Raw genomic sequence first — 17,825 nt, 5'->3', positions numbered from 1 at the left:
GCAAAGCCGCACAGGCGGCGGAATGCCGCCTGTGCGGCTTTGCTCCTGTCTCCCTGGTCTGCTGGGGGGGTCCAGCAAAGCCGCTGGACCCCCCCAGCAGACCAGGGACACCCGAGCAAAGCCGCCACCTGGGCGGCTTTGCTCGGGTGTCCCTGGTCGGCTGGGGGGGGGGGGTCCAGCGGCTTTGCTGGACCCCCCCCAGCAGACCAGGGAGACCAGGAGAAGCTTTTCTTGCCCTGGAGGACACGGGTGGTGACCCGCCGCCCGTGAGCTCCGGGGCGAGAAAAGTCCCGTTCGTAAGTGCAGATCCGAGATAAGTCGGATCCGCGTAAGTCGGGGACTGCCTGTACATTGTGTGGAAAATCACTCTCTCTGAATACATTTCAGAACTACACATACCTGTGAATTTCTGAAGGGTGTTGATCGACTTCAGAATAACAGAAGAGTTAAATTAATGTAATGTTCCACATTTTTGTCACTAGGAATTAACATTTTGGTCAATTTTAATATGTTCTATTAATAATTACATATATAATCATTAAAATATTGTTATTTAGGTAGCAGAGTCAAGCAATTGGAAATTAAGAAATCGGAGTTCATATTTCTTATGGAACCTTAATTCAAACACTGTATGCACTGTGATACAGTCTTTAATTACATGATCGTGTTTTTTCCCCCATGAGACCCTCCTTAAAAGTTGTCCAACTGCTTTTCATTTACTGCCACTTTACAAACTCACAAACCTACTGTGGAATAGTTTAATATATTTTTCTGTCTCTTTATTTTACTACATTGCTTTTGGCCCCTCTACTGATATTGAAAAGTATACTAGATATGACAAGGAGTCCTGTGGCATCTTATAGACTAACAGAAGTGCTGGAGCATAAGCTTTCGTGGGCAAAGACCTACTTCTAGCCACCATCCTAGCCACCATGGATATAAAGGCTCTCTACACAAACATCCCACATGTAGATGGAATACAAGCTGTCAGGAACAGTATCCCTGATGATGCCACAGCACAACTGGTGGCTGAGCTCTGCGACTTTATCCTCACACACAACTATTTCAGATTTGGTGACAATATATACCTCCAGACCAGTGGCATTGCTATGGGCACCTGTATGGCCCCTCAATATGCCAACATTTTTATGGCTGACCTGGAACAACGCTTCCTCAGCTCTCGTCCACTTACGCCCCTTCTCTACCTACGCTACATCAATGAAATCTTCATCATCTGGACCCATGGGAAGGACACTCTGGAAGAATTTTACCACGATTTCAACAGCTTCCACCCCACCATCAAGCTTAGCATGGACCAGTCTACATGGGAGGTCCATTTCCTGGACACCACAGTGCAAATAAGTGACAGTCACATAAACACCACCCTATACCGAAAGCCTACCGACCGCTATGCTTACCTGCATGCCTCCAGCTTCCATCCCGGACACACCACACGATTTATTGTTTACAGCCAAGCACTGAGGTACAACTGCATATGCTCCAACCCCTCAGACAGAGACCTACACCTACAAGATCTTCAACAAGCATTCTGTAAACTATGATACCCACACGAGGAAGTGAAGAGACAGATTAACAGAGCCAGATGTGTACCCAGAAGCCTCCTGCTACAGGACAAGCCCAAGAAAGAAACCAACAGAACACCACTGGCCATCACCTACAGTCCTCAGCTAAAACCTCTCCAACACATCATTAGTGAACTACAACCCATCCTGGACAATGATCCCTCACTTTCACAGGCCTTGGGAGGCAGGCCAATCCTCGCCCACAGACAACCCGCCAACCTGAAGCATATTCTCACCAGCAACTATACACCGCACCATAATAACTGTAACTCAGGAACCAATCCATGCAACAAACCTCGGTGCCAACACTGCCCACATATATACACCAGCAACACCACCACAGGACCTAACCAGATCAGCCACACTGTCACTGGTACATTCTCCTGCACATCTACTAACGTAATATATGCCATCATGTGCCAACAATGCCCCTCTGCTATATACATCGGCCAAACTGGACAGTCCCTGCGTAAAAGAATAAATGGACACAAATCAGATATTAGGAATGGCAATATACAAAAACCTGTAGGGGAACACTTCAATCTCCCTGGACACACAATTGCAGATATAAAGGTAGCCATCCTGCAGCAAAAAACCTTCAGGACCAGACTTCAAGAGAAACTGCTGAGCTACAGTTCATCTGCAAGTTTGACACAATCAAATTTGACACTCAGGATTAAACAAAGACTGTGAATGGCTAGATAGCTACAAAAGCAGCTTCTCCTCTCTTGGTATTCACATCTCCAGATCAGCTACTAGAAGTGGGCCTCATCCTCCCTGATTGGATCCACCTCGTCATCTCTAGCCTGATTCTGGCCTGCATATTTATAACTGACTCTAGAAATTTCCACTACATGCCTCTGACAAAGTGGGTCTTTTCCCACGAAAGCTTATGCTCCAACACTTCGGTTAGTCTCTAAGGTGCCACAGGACTCCTCGCCGCTTTTGCAGAATCAGACTAACACGGCTACCCCTCTGATACTCGACACTAGATATGAGGTTCTCAAAAATGACAATAGAAGGTAAATGGACATGGATAATGGAAACTTCTACTAAAGCTTGTGAAGAAGTGCTGGGATTCAGAATGAAATATCACAACAAATAGTGATCTAAGGAAGCATGGCAGAAAATGGAAGAAAGTTGCAAAGCCAAACTGAAATTAAATCAGTCATGAACAAGAACATAGACACGTGACTCGAGGAGAAATATGCTGTGAAGAACAAAGAGTACAAAAAATTGTGAGGAAAAACAAACAAGACTTTTTAGATTAAATGGCAACAGATGTACAGACCACTGTTGCAAAAAATAACATAAAGACACATGGTACAAGATTATTAGGTAGTTGTCAGGAAGAAAAATAAATATCAGTCTACCAATTCAATATAATGAAGGCAACTTAACAACCAAGGGTACATCTACACTAACTTGTTAGTTTGAGCTAGGTAGGGTAATGAGGGCAAGCAGAGTTGCAAATGAAGCCTGGGATTTAAATATCCCGGGCTTCATTTGCATGTTCCCGGGTGCCGCCATTTTTAAATCCTCCTCAGTCTGAACTCCGTGCCCACAGCTATACGCATCATGGAGTAGGTAGTTCCAATTAAAGATCCTAATTCGAACTACCGTTACTCCTCATGAGGTAACAATGGAAACGGAGTTTGGACTGAGGGGGGATTTAAAAATGACGGCGCCCGGGAACATGCAAATGAAGCCCAGGATATTTAAATCCCGGGCTTCATTTGCAACTCCGCTTGCCCTCATTACCCTACCTAACTCGAACTAACGAGCTAGTGTAGACATACCCAAATATATTAGAACTATTAAATATGTGGAAGCAGTACTTTAAATAACTACTGAATAGTGAGTTAGGGGCCAATCCCCCAGTATACAGGAAGGAGACGATATCCTAATTTTCAGCAGTAGAAGTAAAGAAAGCAGGCAATCAGTTGAAAAATGGAAAGGCATCAGATGTGAATAACATTCCAACACAGTCTCTTATTAGAAAACATAGTAGTCATTTTGATAAGTATTTTACAAAACATATGGAAAGAAGAAAAATACCAAAACAAGTGGAGAAAGGGTCACATAGTGAAGCTGCCAAAGAAAGCCGACCTCAGTCAGTGTAAAAACTGGAGGGGAATTCAATTGCTATCTATCCCAAGTAAGGTATTTACACAAATTATTCAAGACAGAAGAAAGGAAGTGCTAGATTCAAGGTTGCAACAAGTATTGAGGAAAGAGAAATCATGAATAGATCAAATACTACCCTGCTTATCATCGTATAACTGTCTATTGAATGGCAGTCACTACTTTATGTGAATTTTATAGATTTCCAAAAAGGCTTTGATGCAGCGCATAAAACAGGTTTGTGGAAGTTGCTATGCCACTATGGAATCTTTAAGAAATTTGTGAACATCATTCAAAGTTTCATGAAAATATGATATACTAAGTAAGACATAATAGTGAACAGACTAGACATTCAAGTTTACTACAGGCATTACACAAGGATGTCTTATATCTCCCATTATCATTTTACTGGAACAAGTTTGTCTAATGAGAAGGACTGCAGAATAATCAAGGACCATACAATAGACTTTCACCGAGATGTCAAAGGACTTTGACTTTGCATATGATATCAACTTGCTATCCTATATCCACAAACACATGCAAGCCAAAATAAATGATCTCTATACCTATGCACAATTAGTAAGGTTGAAAATGAACACAGAGAAAACTGAAATCATGAGAATCAATACATAAAAGAAATACAAAAAACACTTTCGGAGACTGACATAGCGGTCTGATAGTTCACATATTTTAGCAGCATTGTAGGTATAATGAGTGAAATAGATAAAGACATTCAAGTCAGAATAGTGAAAGCTAGACATGCCGTTATAACCCTAAAGCCACTCTGGAAAAGCAAAAATCTTACCCTTCAAATGAAACTTAGAATATGTAACAATAATATTGTGAAGTTGGTCTCGCTATATGGTGCTGAATCTTAAAGACTTATTAAGATTTTGCTATCTACACTCCAAGGTTTCATAACTTGCCTTAGACAAATCTCCAATATCAGATGGCCAGAAAAAAATCACTGATATAGAACTCCAGAGGAGGACAAAACAGAAAAAGATAGGATGACACATTATGGAACAAAAATGGACATGGCTAGGACATACCCAGAGAAAAGGCCTGAATAACATAACAAGACAAGTGTTGGACTAGAGTCCCCAGGGCATGAGTTGATGAGAGAGACTAAGGATAAAATAGAAAGCATAATAGAAGCTGAATGGAAAGCTATCCAAATGACATGAGTATATACTAATCCTGAAGCAGAAGGCTGGCAAAGATAGAAGGCACACACACACATTACATACTACCTTATGGTAATGCGAAAGCATAGGCCACTGGTACTTGTAAGAGAAAGGGTCCAGGGAGGGCCTTCCAGAGGGACAGGAAGGGGCATATGGGGCACCCCATTTAGCAATTAAGATTGTGATGAAGAGGCAGGGGGTGGGGCATCCCCAGAGTGCTATCACAAGTGTAAAGGTAATTAAGACAGCAGAACATAACAAAGAGCCACACAGGGCTAACTTGTGTTCCTAGGATACCATCACAAAGGATAGTAAAGGAAGTTGCTCTGCTCTGTGCCAGCAGTATATTATAGTAATTCCTGCCTTTTGCTTTAATGGTAATGGCTGGTGAGTACAGAGGGATGGAGCCACAGTTCTGGCCATTCTCTGCCTTCCTAATCATGCAGAGGATTAAGCAAGTGTAAAGGGGACTCTTATCCCCACACCTTGCCTCCAGATTCCAGCAAGTGTGCAGTCTAGGCAACAGACTACTCCATGATTACTTCTGAAAACTTCCAACATGGCTAAATATTGTTTAAAATTAAATAATTATGCTCACATTTAAAGACACAAAACAGAAACTTCCATAGCAAAGTGAAGTTTTTAGAATTAGGTGATGTGAATTGGGTCCAGCAAAATAAGAAACCACCCTTGAACCTGTGCCAGCGTTCAGAACCACGCCTAAGTAACCACACCTAAATAATTAAACACATTCTCGTTTTGTGTGTGTGTTCTTTTGTTCTTTTGGATTCTGGACTGGAAAAAGACACATAACCCAAGAAAAAGTGTTCTCATATCATTTGCAACTGGGACTAAGAGCATATGAATCAGAAATCTTATGAGAAAGAGCCTGTTTCTTGTAAAATTTTCTACTTCCAAGAAGGTCCAAGGAGTGAAAATGAGTTTTGGAAGCACTGGAGAACTGTCTGAACTCATCCTGAATATCAAGCCTCTGGAGCTTTGCCCATCCCTATAGTTACATTTTGTATTTGCATTTGCTTCTTATGGTTAAATGGATCATACATTGTATGCAAATACCAATTGTTGACAGATCATTTGTTTTTATGTGGACAACTCAATGTTCGGATTTAAGCGCTCTTACCAGTTATCACTGGCGGGACCAATGCTAAGAAAGGACATGCCCCCCAAACCAGTGAGTTCAGTGAGAATATGAGGTAGTAGGACAGGGATCTAGATGACAATTTAATTATGTAATTGCCAAGAGACTCTGGGCATAGCAACTGAAGGCTATTACAATATATTTTTTGAGTGACGTAGTCAATCACTCTATGTCAAATGAATAGCTTCAATATTTGAGTTGCTACATGGATCTATTATAGGTATTACTGTTAATATTTTCAACATTAATATAGTAATTTAGGCCCACATTTATAAAGATATTTAGTGGTTGCTGCACTCAGCATCACAATACCTATTGTTGATGGGATTTAGACTCCTAAGTGCCTAACTCCTGGCATAAAATGAGGTTTAGGCTGCTAAATCAGTTTAGACATTGTGATGCTGAGCAAGCAATGCTGAAATACTTTTAAAATATGGGTTATAAGGCCTAAACTGAGAAATTCAAGGTTTTTTTTAAAGTAAACATAAGAAAATATTTAATGCCCCAATGTCAACATATAATGAAAGATGCTACAATATTGAAAAAACTTTAACACATGCATATTTGTTAAAAAAACCTACATATTCTGGATGAGACCCTATCCACATTTAAATTAGTTGCAAAACTCCCCCTGAGACTTCAGTTGGACTACTTGGACTACTTAGAAATAATCATATAAATTGTCTTTGCAAAATTGGGACCTAGAAAAAGCAATCTGAAAATATAAGAAGGATAAAAGAATAAATGAGAAGTCTTGTCAACTGGATCAGTGAAAATTGGAATGGCTGTGTCTAGTATTAGGCTGCTTTAAAGAAGCATTTATTGGAGAGAATTAATCTCTAATTATATACACCATACTTTTGAGAGAGATCACTTATAGTGATAGGAATGATTAATGAGGCAAAAGATGAAAGACCTTAATTATGTTTAATTGAATCTAATTGAAATAGCCTCCTTGATTAATTGAGTAAAGCCCAAAACAAACGACTGTAATCAATGACATGATTAAAAAGCTGGGTGATTCTTTGTGCTCCACATAAATATTCGGAGCGGTTTTTTAATATAAAAGAAATTTTAAAATAATTTTTTAGGTTCTAGTCATTCACTCTTAGAAAGTTTAATCAACACGAGAAAAACTTCCAAACTGTAACTTACTTTTGCTCTTGATTTCTCAAGACAACATTAATTGTGTAAGGGCATTTATCTAGTGAAACCTGTTACATTAATATCCCCAACCCTGCCTTTCTGTGTGAAATCCTGGCCCCACTGATGTCAATTGAAAAAAATAATTATGTCATTGGGGCTAGGGTTTCACTCACTGGCTGTGTCTAGACTTCATCCCTTTTCCGTAAAAGGGATGCAAATTAGACACATCGCAATTGCAAATGAAGCGTGGATTTAAATCCCCCTCCGCTTCATTTGCATAAAAATGGCTGCCGCTTTTTTCCGGCTCGGGCCTTGCCGGAAAAACGCGCCAGTCTAGACGCAGATCTTTTGGAAAATAAAGCCTTTTCCGAAAGATCCCTTATTCCTTATTTTAAGAGGAATAAGGGATCTTTCGTAAAAGGCTTTATTTTCCGAAAGATCCGTGTCTAGACTGGCGCTTTTTTCCGGCAAAGCCCCGAGCCGGAAAAAAGTGGCAGCCATTTTTATGCAAATGAAGCGGGGGGGATTTAAATCCCCGCTTCATTTGCAATTGCGATGTGTCTAATTTGCATCCCTTTTACGGAAAAGGGATGCAGTCTAGACACAGCCACTGTGTCTTAACCTCTCTACATTGGTTTCCATACCTGTAAAGTAATACAGGCTAGTGTTACATATTTTATTACTTTAAATTACTTTGCAGGGTAGTAATGTATACTTATCTATTCTACATGGTTTTATGGACTATTGTCCACGAAGGGAATTGGAAATTTAAAACTTTCATGTAAGTGGTAAGTGTAATTATTTGAGGGGACCTAGCCTATCTCAATATGGACAAAACTTCCATTGAAATCAGCTGGATTTTTGTAAGCATAAGGAATGCAGGATCCGATCCAATGGTCAGAAAAAAGTCACATAGTTGGCCTAGAAAACTATATATTCTTTGTCTTATGTGATTGAAATAGGCAATATAAAAATCTAATTCATGCCTTTTTGGTTTTTATGTTTGCTTTAGAGTCACAGCAGAACCACAAGTGTTATCCTTCAAATGTTGTGAACAATAAAGTGGTCTTATATAGAGTATTAAAAAAAGTAGCTTTGTGGTTATTCACAACTGAATAACAAATTGCATGTTATACAATGCATGATAGTTATCTATGTTACCAAAGCTATAGCTGTGTAGTTATTAGGCTACATTTATCTACAAGGCCCAAGAAAGATGACATAGATTTGCATGAACAGCCGAAGATCAAAGAATGCAATAAATGATGCAGGAAACAACGATTTAAAAGAAAAACCTCTGTGGATCAAAAACTTGTTTGTTAATTTCAAGATTTTTTTTAAATACTGAGGAAAAGCATCACCTGCAATAGGCTGCAGGTTTTCCCTATAAATGATGGCTTAAACTGTATCTGCATCTTTGTAAAGACAGAACTATATTTGTACAAACAAAAATAAAATAGTTGCACAGATGAGAGATATCATAGGTTTCCTCCTAATTTTAGTGTGTAATATGTGCTTGATCCAAAGACCATGTAAGGAAAAGGAAATCTCATTGACTTCACTGGGCTTTTGACTGTGCCTTGTCTGAATGTGGGGCTGAAAGTAAAGGTGAGTATAACTCCCCTTCCTTTATTAAAAGCAGAAGGAGAGATCCTTCTCTTCTTCCTCTATTTGGCTTTTATAAAACCTCTAATTACAGAGCTTTTCATCCTGGGCTTGTGAGGTGAAAAGTTACCAGGCAGGGCAATCTGAAATGAGAGCAGCAGAACCTGGTGCCTGGCCTTGGACTAGGGCAGTAGTAGCATCAAAGGAAAGGATAAGAGGTGCCCTAGCCAGTGGTTTTCAAGTTTTTTTCTGGTGACCCAGTTGAAGAAAACAGTTGATGCCTGTAAGCCAATGGAGCTGGGGATGAGATGTTTGAGCAGTAGGAGATGGGAGGGGGTAGAGGCAGAAGGTTGGGGTTGTGAGAGTGAGGCTGCAGAAACGGAGGTGGCAGGTTTTCAGTTTTTGGAGCAAGTTGTGTAGTTTTAAGGATCTGACAAACTGGAATGACATCTGCTCCAAAATATATTAACCAACTGGTACTATTGCAACCTTCTGATCAGTGGTGAGAAAAATCCATTACAACTGTTGTGTGTAACTGTCCCCAGTGAAGTTGAACTTGCTATTCATATGAACATTAGTCTATCAAGATAATTTCCAGATTTTTTTTTAAATGATCAGAAGAATTATTATGTAGTGGTTACCATCAAGAGTCCACTTCAGCTCATGCTGATTCTTTTATTCTTTATTGGAATGATTTTGCTTCCTACCTTAATGTAGGCATTATTTTTGGATCATTTAGTGAACCAAGGAAAGGTTAATTTTTATGTAGCTTGAATTGGAATTTTATTACAAGGTGAAAAGACCTTTTAAAAATCTAAGTAAAGATTTTTCCCTCCCGAAATGTATCCCTTCTTTGGTCTTCAGTATGCCCCTTTCTTTGTTTTTCCTCTGGAAAAGTTACTACTACTTTACTTAGTCTCTATCTAACCTCTCATCCACAGTATTTATTTAAAAATGTGTAACAGCCCCAATTGCACCAGAACCTGGGACTGTTGTATCACTACAAAAAAAAAAGTTCTTTAAACTAGAGAAGTTAATAATAATATAGCTTCATTTCTTGTTTTAAAATAAAATCTTAACAATGGTCATCAAAAGGCCCTGAAGTTTGCCAAAATTGAGCTCTGATGTACCTTCAGACAAAATATAATCTACAATCACAAAGAATCCATTGAGAGAGTTTAATGAGAGCAAAGAACATGAATATTTAACATCAATAGTTACAAAAGTGTTTGTAGGTCAGAAATTTTCCTTTTGTATCAATAGTTTAGTGCATTCTCACAAAGGAAAGACTGAGGACTTATGGGAAGTTTAAAGATTGCTAGTAAAGCCTGCAACAAGAATGTAGACAGTTGTGAGTACAAACATGGTAACTAAACTTTGCTCAAAAGAAGTTAAAGAACCCTTACTGTTCTCCTGAAAAACTAATCTGCATGGGAATAAACAGGAGGACTAAATTAATACAAACCCGCAACAACCCAAAACAAAAGTATATTAAGAATTAATAGGAAAGTACTGTATTAGACACATTGAAAAAGTACCCCAATAGTAAAACTGAATGATTCAATAAGTTAATGCATGATACTCTGCCAGTTGAATAGATTTGTTTCCTGGCAAGAAATGACCAGAGCTAACCACTCTAGCTTAATGAAAAATTGACCAGCAACTGCATGAGTTTCCAAAAATGCATCAAGTCCTTTAACACAAAATTCATACTAATTTGTTTGGCAGCAGATCTTGCAATCTGCTAAGAACCTGAAAGGGAGCGGTTAGTTCACCTTGCAGCATCAGTCCTTGGTGAGCTACAAATTTTCCAGGCCTACTGCTCAAATAACTTCAGTAATGTTTCTGAAGCAGACAGCAATGACTGGCGTTCTTTGTTAAGTTAACGAATTCTACCTCTTAGAAAACTGCAACCAACAGACAATTAACAGTTTTACAATATATCAGTAACCGTATTCTTATTGAGGATTTAATCTTGTATTCATTTTCTGTTCCTAATACAATAAAACCCATTTGCTGGAGTACAAAGGGAAATACAGATAAGGTGAGATCTTTCAGTGTAAATGGTGCATGTCCAGAGAACTAAGCCAAGAGTGCATAATAGGGGGATAAGAGGGTGTAGACCATGGAATGAAGCTGTTTTTTTCTGCTTAACCAGCAAGATTTTTCCCTTAAGGATTAGTATTTATAGGAAAAAAGTAAAATAGCTAGTACAAGGAGAAAATAAGCAAAAAAGCTCTCTTTCTTGGGGTTCCACCTGGTCTTTATGATCCTTGGGTTTCCTCAGATATTCACCTTCTTGTGTCTTCCAAGCAGCTGCTTTTATAGCTCTTCCCCTGAGCAACTATCCAATTAGAAGAAAAAGCCGAGTTGAGGTTAACCCTTTGTTTATTGGGAATGATATAGAACTCTACCCCCCCATCTTTCTGTATCACAGAGGGTTCTGACAAATGATGAAGTTTTATTGTATTTAATGAATCATCAGAGTATTTCCCATAGAAATAATAAAAAAGCCCCACATAATCTTTTCTTTATAAGCCACAATCATCGTTTATTCCCGTAAAAACAGACCCTCGGGAAGTAGCTATATACCTAGTTCACAAAATGGGAAGAATACATCATTGGAAATCTTGGAAACTCTTCAGCAATGTATATGTTTCAGAATAAATGAAGGCCTCTGAACTAATCCTCAGATGAAAAGAGGTTCATATACGTCTTTAATTAGATCATGCTATTGGAACACACTATTGTGATAAAGAAGATTTAATAAAGCATTTTGTTCTTTTATTACTTTCATTTCATGCAGCATATCTGCTTATCCAAGCAAGATGTTTGACTTCAAAGGAAGTGCTATCCGCCCTCCCTCTGTCCAATAAATAACTCCTAGAGGAGTAAAAACAATATATGTTCGTAGCTTCGCTGGTACTGCTGAATGGTGAGAAGATCAATCATTATCCTTCTTCTGTAGTTAGGGCTATGTGATGGGCCTCTTCCTCTATTACTCTTTCTTTAATGGCAATTTTTGTATATTTTCTAATTCAGTAGTTGTTCAGTTACACTTCTCTATCAGAGTCACTAGCGACAGTGTGACAGACTCTTGATGGCAGACTGAGATCACCTAACGCCCTGCTAGTCTTGAGAGGTAGAATTAGTCCCATGCAGAGGCCTAGCAGAAGGCCTACGCACCACTTTAATAGGCCTTCATCCAGGGGTGTCTGGTAGCCTATGTGGGGAAAGACTTTGCCTTCCCAAACCACCAGACATGGCTCTGCTCACAATCTGCCCCCAGAACACCTGCTGTAGGCAACCTGGGGTGGAGTGTTGCTGTCTCCAGCACCTACCGTTCCCGTGGTCTGGAGGGAAGGAGGCTAGAGGTGTGTGCCTTCCTCTCTCCCCAGTGCTCTGAGGATGGAGAGGCTGGGGCAAGCATGCACCCTCCCCCCATCCCAGGTGTTTTGCGGCTGGGGCGAGGGTGTACCCACCCTCTCCACTCTCATGGGGTTCGTACTCATGGGGGGAGAGGATGGGACCTCAGCAGAAGGGGTGAAGCTGGAGGTGGGGATGGGCCCATGCTTTCATCTTTAAAATAAATAATTCTTTGAGGGCATCTTAAGGGACATTCAGGACTTATTCAGACCTGCTGGGTTCATTTCACATATGGTTTAGTTTTTCCCCCAGCATGACTCTACTTAGTGGGTTTAGGATAGAAAGTATAAAATACCCACTGCCTCCCAAAGTTCCCAAAGGGAGGGAAGCCAACCTGCCCTCAGGGTTGAGTGTGGCTCCCTACGCTGTCAGAGGGAATGTGAATCTTACAAAACCTCCAAGAATATTAAAGTATGGAAATGTGCAGTTAGTGTACCCAAACAACTTTTACTCCACCCTGAAATTACCAGGAGAGTATGATCAGTGTGTAAAAGTGTTCATGGTCCCAGATTATATTAAACTGATTTTTAAAGTCTCGTTAGATTTTTGTTTGGGAAAAGTTAAGGCTGTCTGGGTGCTTTAACTGTTCTACCTGGATTTCTTTTAATCTTTAAATGACTTTTTTTTAAACACTACAGAAGAGGTGGGGAACCTTATTTGGGTAGGGGGCTGCTGACCTACAGAAAAATCCACACACAGGTCAGAAGGAAAAAACAAAACAAACGCTCACTGAGGTGGCCCCCAGCTGAAAAGGAGAAAGACACTTCCCACATTTTCCTTGCACACCAGAGTCTAAGGGGGCCCAGCCTGAGGGGCTGTGTCCAGACTCAGGGTTTTTTTCAGGAAAAGTAGCCTTTTTCCGAAAAAACTTCACCTGCGTCTAGACTGCAGCCGCGTTCTTTCAAAATTAAATCGAAAGAATGCGGCTTTTCTTTCGACGGCGATAAACCTCAATTCACGAGGAAGAACGCCTGCTTTCGAAAGTGCTTCTTTCGAAAGAAGGCGTTCTTGAATGTAAATAGGGCTTCTTCGAAAGAGAGCATCCAGACTCACTGGGTGCTTTCTTTTGAAAAAGCGGCTTGCTCTTTCGAAAGTTCCACGTGCAGTCTAGACGCTCTCTTTCGAAAGAGGCTCTTTCGAAAGAGGCTTGCAGTCTAGACATAGCCATAGAGTGTGTGTGCTCCAGCCCTGCAATGGGGTGGTGGGAAGACTAGAGTGCCAGCGCAGGCTCCCCAATTCTGAGGGTCCCCTGAGTCTCAGGGGCCAGATCCAGGCAAGCCAGGGAATGCATATGGCCTCTGGGCCTTAGGTTCCTCATCGCTGCATTAAAGGAAAAAAACAGAGGTTTTTTTTTCTATAATTACAACACTTGTAATACCTAAATTAGTGAGATGTACTTTCATCTTTAACTCCACATTGACAGTTTTTAATTTGGAAATATGAAAATCAGGGCCATGTTGCTTTGAAATTGGTCCACTGCTTTGTTTCAAACACTTGTCTGTCATCAAATCTTCAGATGAACAGGATCTGGGTTTAAGTTTGTAAGGAAGCACAACTCAGTGAGACTTTCAAGTTTTTGTTTTTGTTGCTGAGCACCTGCAACTAACATTGACTTGAGGGGAATTTGTAAATGCTCCACGTTTCTAAAGATTTTGCCTGTTATGATTGAATATTTATATATAACATTTTAAGAGATCCTGAAGAAAATTGAAGAGGGAATAAAGATAATCACTACTCTGTAGTGTTTACAGTCTAATTTATATTAGGTACAACTTTGCATTATACAAACAGGATGTCAGGCAAACACGAGTGAAGGAAAGTTTCATAAAACCTAATTTTGTGCTTTTCCATTCTTTCTTTTTTTGGTTTACTTTTAATTCATGTAGAATTTGGCTAGCTGGTGAGGGGGTATAGGCTTTGCCAGAGGTTTTGTGGTAGAAAGCAGGATGGAAGAATCAAATTGTTTCCTTTATGGAATGTACTAGAATTAAAATTTGGAGGCCAAATTTTGCTTCTAGTTTTTATGCTGAAACATAAATTCAGGTACCCACATGTGCTCTAACCCACTATTCTATTTAGGATGCTTGAGTTAACCTTCAATGAATTTAAATTAAGTTTACCCTCACCTGATAAAATCAAGCAAATTGGGATTATTTAAAAAAAAAAGCAAACTTGCATGCTAGTTTTCCTTCAATTTGCTCACCTTGGTTTAATACTGTTTGCTTTTCTTTTTGTATTTTAACAGGGTTGCTGCTTACGTTCTGGAATAATTTGTATTTAACAATAAATGCAAGTTTATTTTATTTTAGTGGCTCTTTCACAACTAATTTGAACTTATGTCTGCCTTTAAATAAATATTTACATAAAAATAACATAAGATTGCATGGTGTAAATGTAGTGCCATTCAACTATGTAAATAGCAGCAAAAATGTTTAATTGAATATAAAACACTGGTAAAATGTAAACATCATTTTATTCCAGTTGCCTTTTGCCTGAGTTTTGATGACACAATTGAACAGAACTAATTGATAGTGGAAGTTATAGTTTGAAACAGGGTGCCATAAATTTGCTTTATGTCTGGAAACCTTTTCAGTAATTGCTTATGCCTTCCAGTGCTATTCACTTTGCTTTGTAACCCACTCCACTTTCTACTGCATGGTGTTCGGTACTGGGCTTATTAAATAGAATCAGTGTGTGTCATATATACAGTATCATAAATCTAAATAGAAAACAAAGCTGGCTACAGGTCTATGAAATTTGACTGCAAAGAACATGAAGACAACAGTCAAAGGTTGTAGACTGAGCTGGTTTCATTTTTGATTGCCAGCTATTTGTATTTTTCTGATCTGTAGAAGACCAAAGCTAAGAATCTGATTGAAAGAGTATAAGTTCAAACACATGGGGTAATAGCCACAAGTTTTGGGACATGAGTGGAGATTGGGGAGCCCTTTGCTACCACTAAGATCTGATTGATCTTTAGGCCATTGAGGCTCAGGACTAAGGTCTGAGTAGTTTAGGGAAATGAACAACAAATCAACCTAAAGTGATACTCAGACACTCACCTATTATATTTGAAAGGGGCTTTCCCTCTGTTGAAAATGGAGACTCATCTCTGTTCTGTAAAGTGCTGTTTTATGATGCTAAACCAATTACAGTATTTGATTCTTTACTATATTGTTTCCAGGGGCAACCACTTTCTACTCTGGTTTGTGGCTTGCTCTGCATAGTCTTTGGCAGGAAAGACTAGAAACAACAGGAGGCAGTGGCATGCAGAGTTGACAGGCCAGCCAGCTCTGTGATCAGAAAGGATAAGGGAGATATGAATATGAAGAGGGAAGGAACTGTGAGGGAGTGGCAAGAACAACTGTGTCTTAGTGTATGGAAGATATGGGAGAAAGCAGAAGAAAGAGATGAAAGATACTGAAGGAAGAGAAGAAGATGAAGGCATGATAGAGAGGCTAGGAGGGTAAGAAGAAAAAGGATGTGGGAAGGAGGGCAAGAAAGAATGAGGGTAGGAGCTGGGTTCTTCCTGCTGATTACAGAGTACATTTGAATGAAATTGACTGAATTTACTTCACAGAAGTTAGTATGGAATCTTTTGTGGTTTGCATGACTATGCACCCTTGGCTTCATTTTGAATTTTGAGTCAGTGTGAATTCTCAAATCTCATAAGTAAATCTCAGTGGACAGTCATCAATTATACCAGCTCTGAGTTGGAAAGTAGGTGAAACCTTTGTGTTTCTCTTACTGGGACACAAAATAAATTGTACAAACTACAGTTACTCTTCAGTGACCAAACTATGGCTGCCCCAGTACAGCTAATCCTGAGTGTGGAGAGAGCAAAGAGAAGCACATCTAGTTCACCTGACACTACAATAGTTTGTATTTGTCAGAGTTTTCAGCCCAGACCATAATCATCAAATTAAAAAATGTCATGAAATTTGGTGAAGCAAATCTGAGCCTTGGGTTCTAATAAACATTTTGGGTTTTTGGCCAAACAACACAATCAGGCTCTTACGGCATGGATCTCAGAAAGTGGTCTTTGTTTTTGTTGTTAAAGATCTGATAGCCATTTCCTAGCTTAACTGAAGATCTTCTATCCTTTAAAAAAAGAGGATACACCTTGACATCCATTTTACCTGCATTTTGTTTAAGGAAGTGTAGTCTGTCTGGCATCCACAGCTGTGCTAACAGAAGAAAGTTATTTGGCTGACATTTTTTCTTCTCTTAACACCTGTTGTTAAATCAAACTAGTACATCAGACACCAGCCCACACAGCAACAACAGGAAATTCAGACTTCAGGCTTGATATTATAGCCACTATATATGATACTATCTTCCTTGTGGGATTGTATATTATATGGTTATATGTATATTATATTATATGGCTAGATACTGCAAAACTAATAACATTTGCATTATGTAACCCACCATATATGTTGGGACAGTTAAGAACAATGGAACAAAATAAGAATGCTATTTCAACCCTATGACCGAATGGATTTGCTTTTGTGGGTTTACAGTAGCTATTTGACAAGACTTCAACATGGGGCAGTGTACACTTACATAGCTGCAGTTGCCTGTGTTGATTTGAAACCACTGTACCCAGTCAATTTCAGTGAAATCGCTAATATGCCAAGAGAAGAGCTTTTCCCAACAGTGCAGTTAATCCACCTCTGTGAGATACAGTAGCTATGTTGATCGGAGAAGCTCTCCTGTTGACATAGTGCTATCTTCACTGGGGGTCAGCTCAGAAAAACTGCATTGCGCCAGTGATGTAGTTGTACTAATGTAAGTTTATTGTGCAGACCTGGCCTTAGGGTTTTTTTTTTAATTTTCATTTCCCTTTGACATCTTTTCAGAGTTTAATTTATTTTAAGCTAAGTGTCTTATCCTGTGAGGTGCGGAGGACAGCCCCTGCATTGACAGCAATGAGCATTGCAGACGAGAGCCCTAAAACAAGAGAAATGAAAAAATATATCTGATCTGATGCATGAATACTTTGGGTTAAATTACGACTTTTCAGATGCAGAAGCATTCTTGGGTGTGGAGTAATCAACTGTAATGGTTGAGTGGCAGTGGCTAGAGTTACTATGCTGGCATAGTGTCACGTGAACTGGATGTGCTTCCCTTTGCCCTCACTTCACTCTGGATTATCTGTGCTGGAGCAATCATAGTTTGCTCAGTAAAGAATAACTGTAGTTTTTACAATTTATTTTGTGTCCTAATATGTTCATTAGCCACTGGCATGAATGGGGGGTGGGGGGGGTGGGGGGAATGGAGCAGTTATTTCCTCAATGTGGCCCGGCAGTAAAAGAAAATGCCATTAAACCAATGGTCTGCTATTAACAGATCTATAGTATGAGAGAAAAAACTTGGTATAAACAGCCTGCCAGCAGAATCACCATAACTATCATTAGAGCTGGACTATTATTGACAAAAACACCCTATGAATATTCATTCTGGTTATAAAATGAATTCATTTCAACGGTATTAACTCCCCTTTTGTTCATTGTGCACGAAAGTAATGCTGCTCCAGAGGACTTTAACGATTCACAGACATTCAAAATACTTGCTGTGCAGAGTTCAATTTCA

The 17,825-nt window shown here is 39.5% G+C and overlaps 1 long non-coding RNA gene across 1 annotated transcript in view; it reads left to right on the top strand.

The window, feature by feature from the left end:
- The window catches only part of LOC142829625 (uncharacterized), a 33,446-nt gene that overhangs the window by 11,035 nt on the left and 4,586 nt on the right, over nucleotides 1-17,825 (top strand). Inside the window, exons 3-4 of the long non-coding RNA XR_012904241.2 lie at nucleotides 8,727-8,807; nucleotides 11,611-11,739. This is a non-coding gene — a long non-coding RNA (uncharacterized LOC142829625). The remainder of the gene's footprint in view (nucleotides 1-8,726; nucleotides 8,808-11,610; nucleotides 11,740-17,825) is intronic.

Source organism: Pelodiscus sinensis, chromosome 4 (genome assembly GCF_052426305.1).
Source record: "Pelodiscus sinensis isolate ZL-2025 chromosome 4, ASM5242630v1, whole genome shotgun sequence".
Lineage (NCBI taxonomy): Eukaryota > Metazoa > Chordata > Testudines > Trionychidae > Pelodiscus > Pelodiscus sinensis.
The sequence above is the reverse complement of the archived record's forward strand: the minus strand, read 5'-3'. Positions and strand labels throughout refer to the sequence as shown.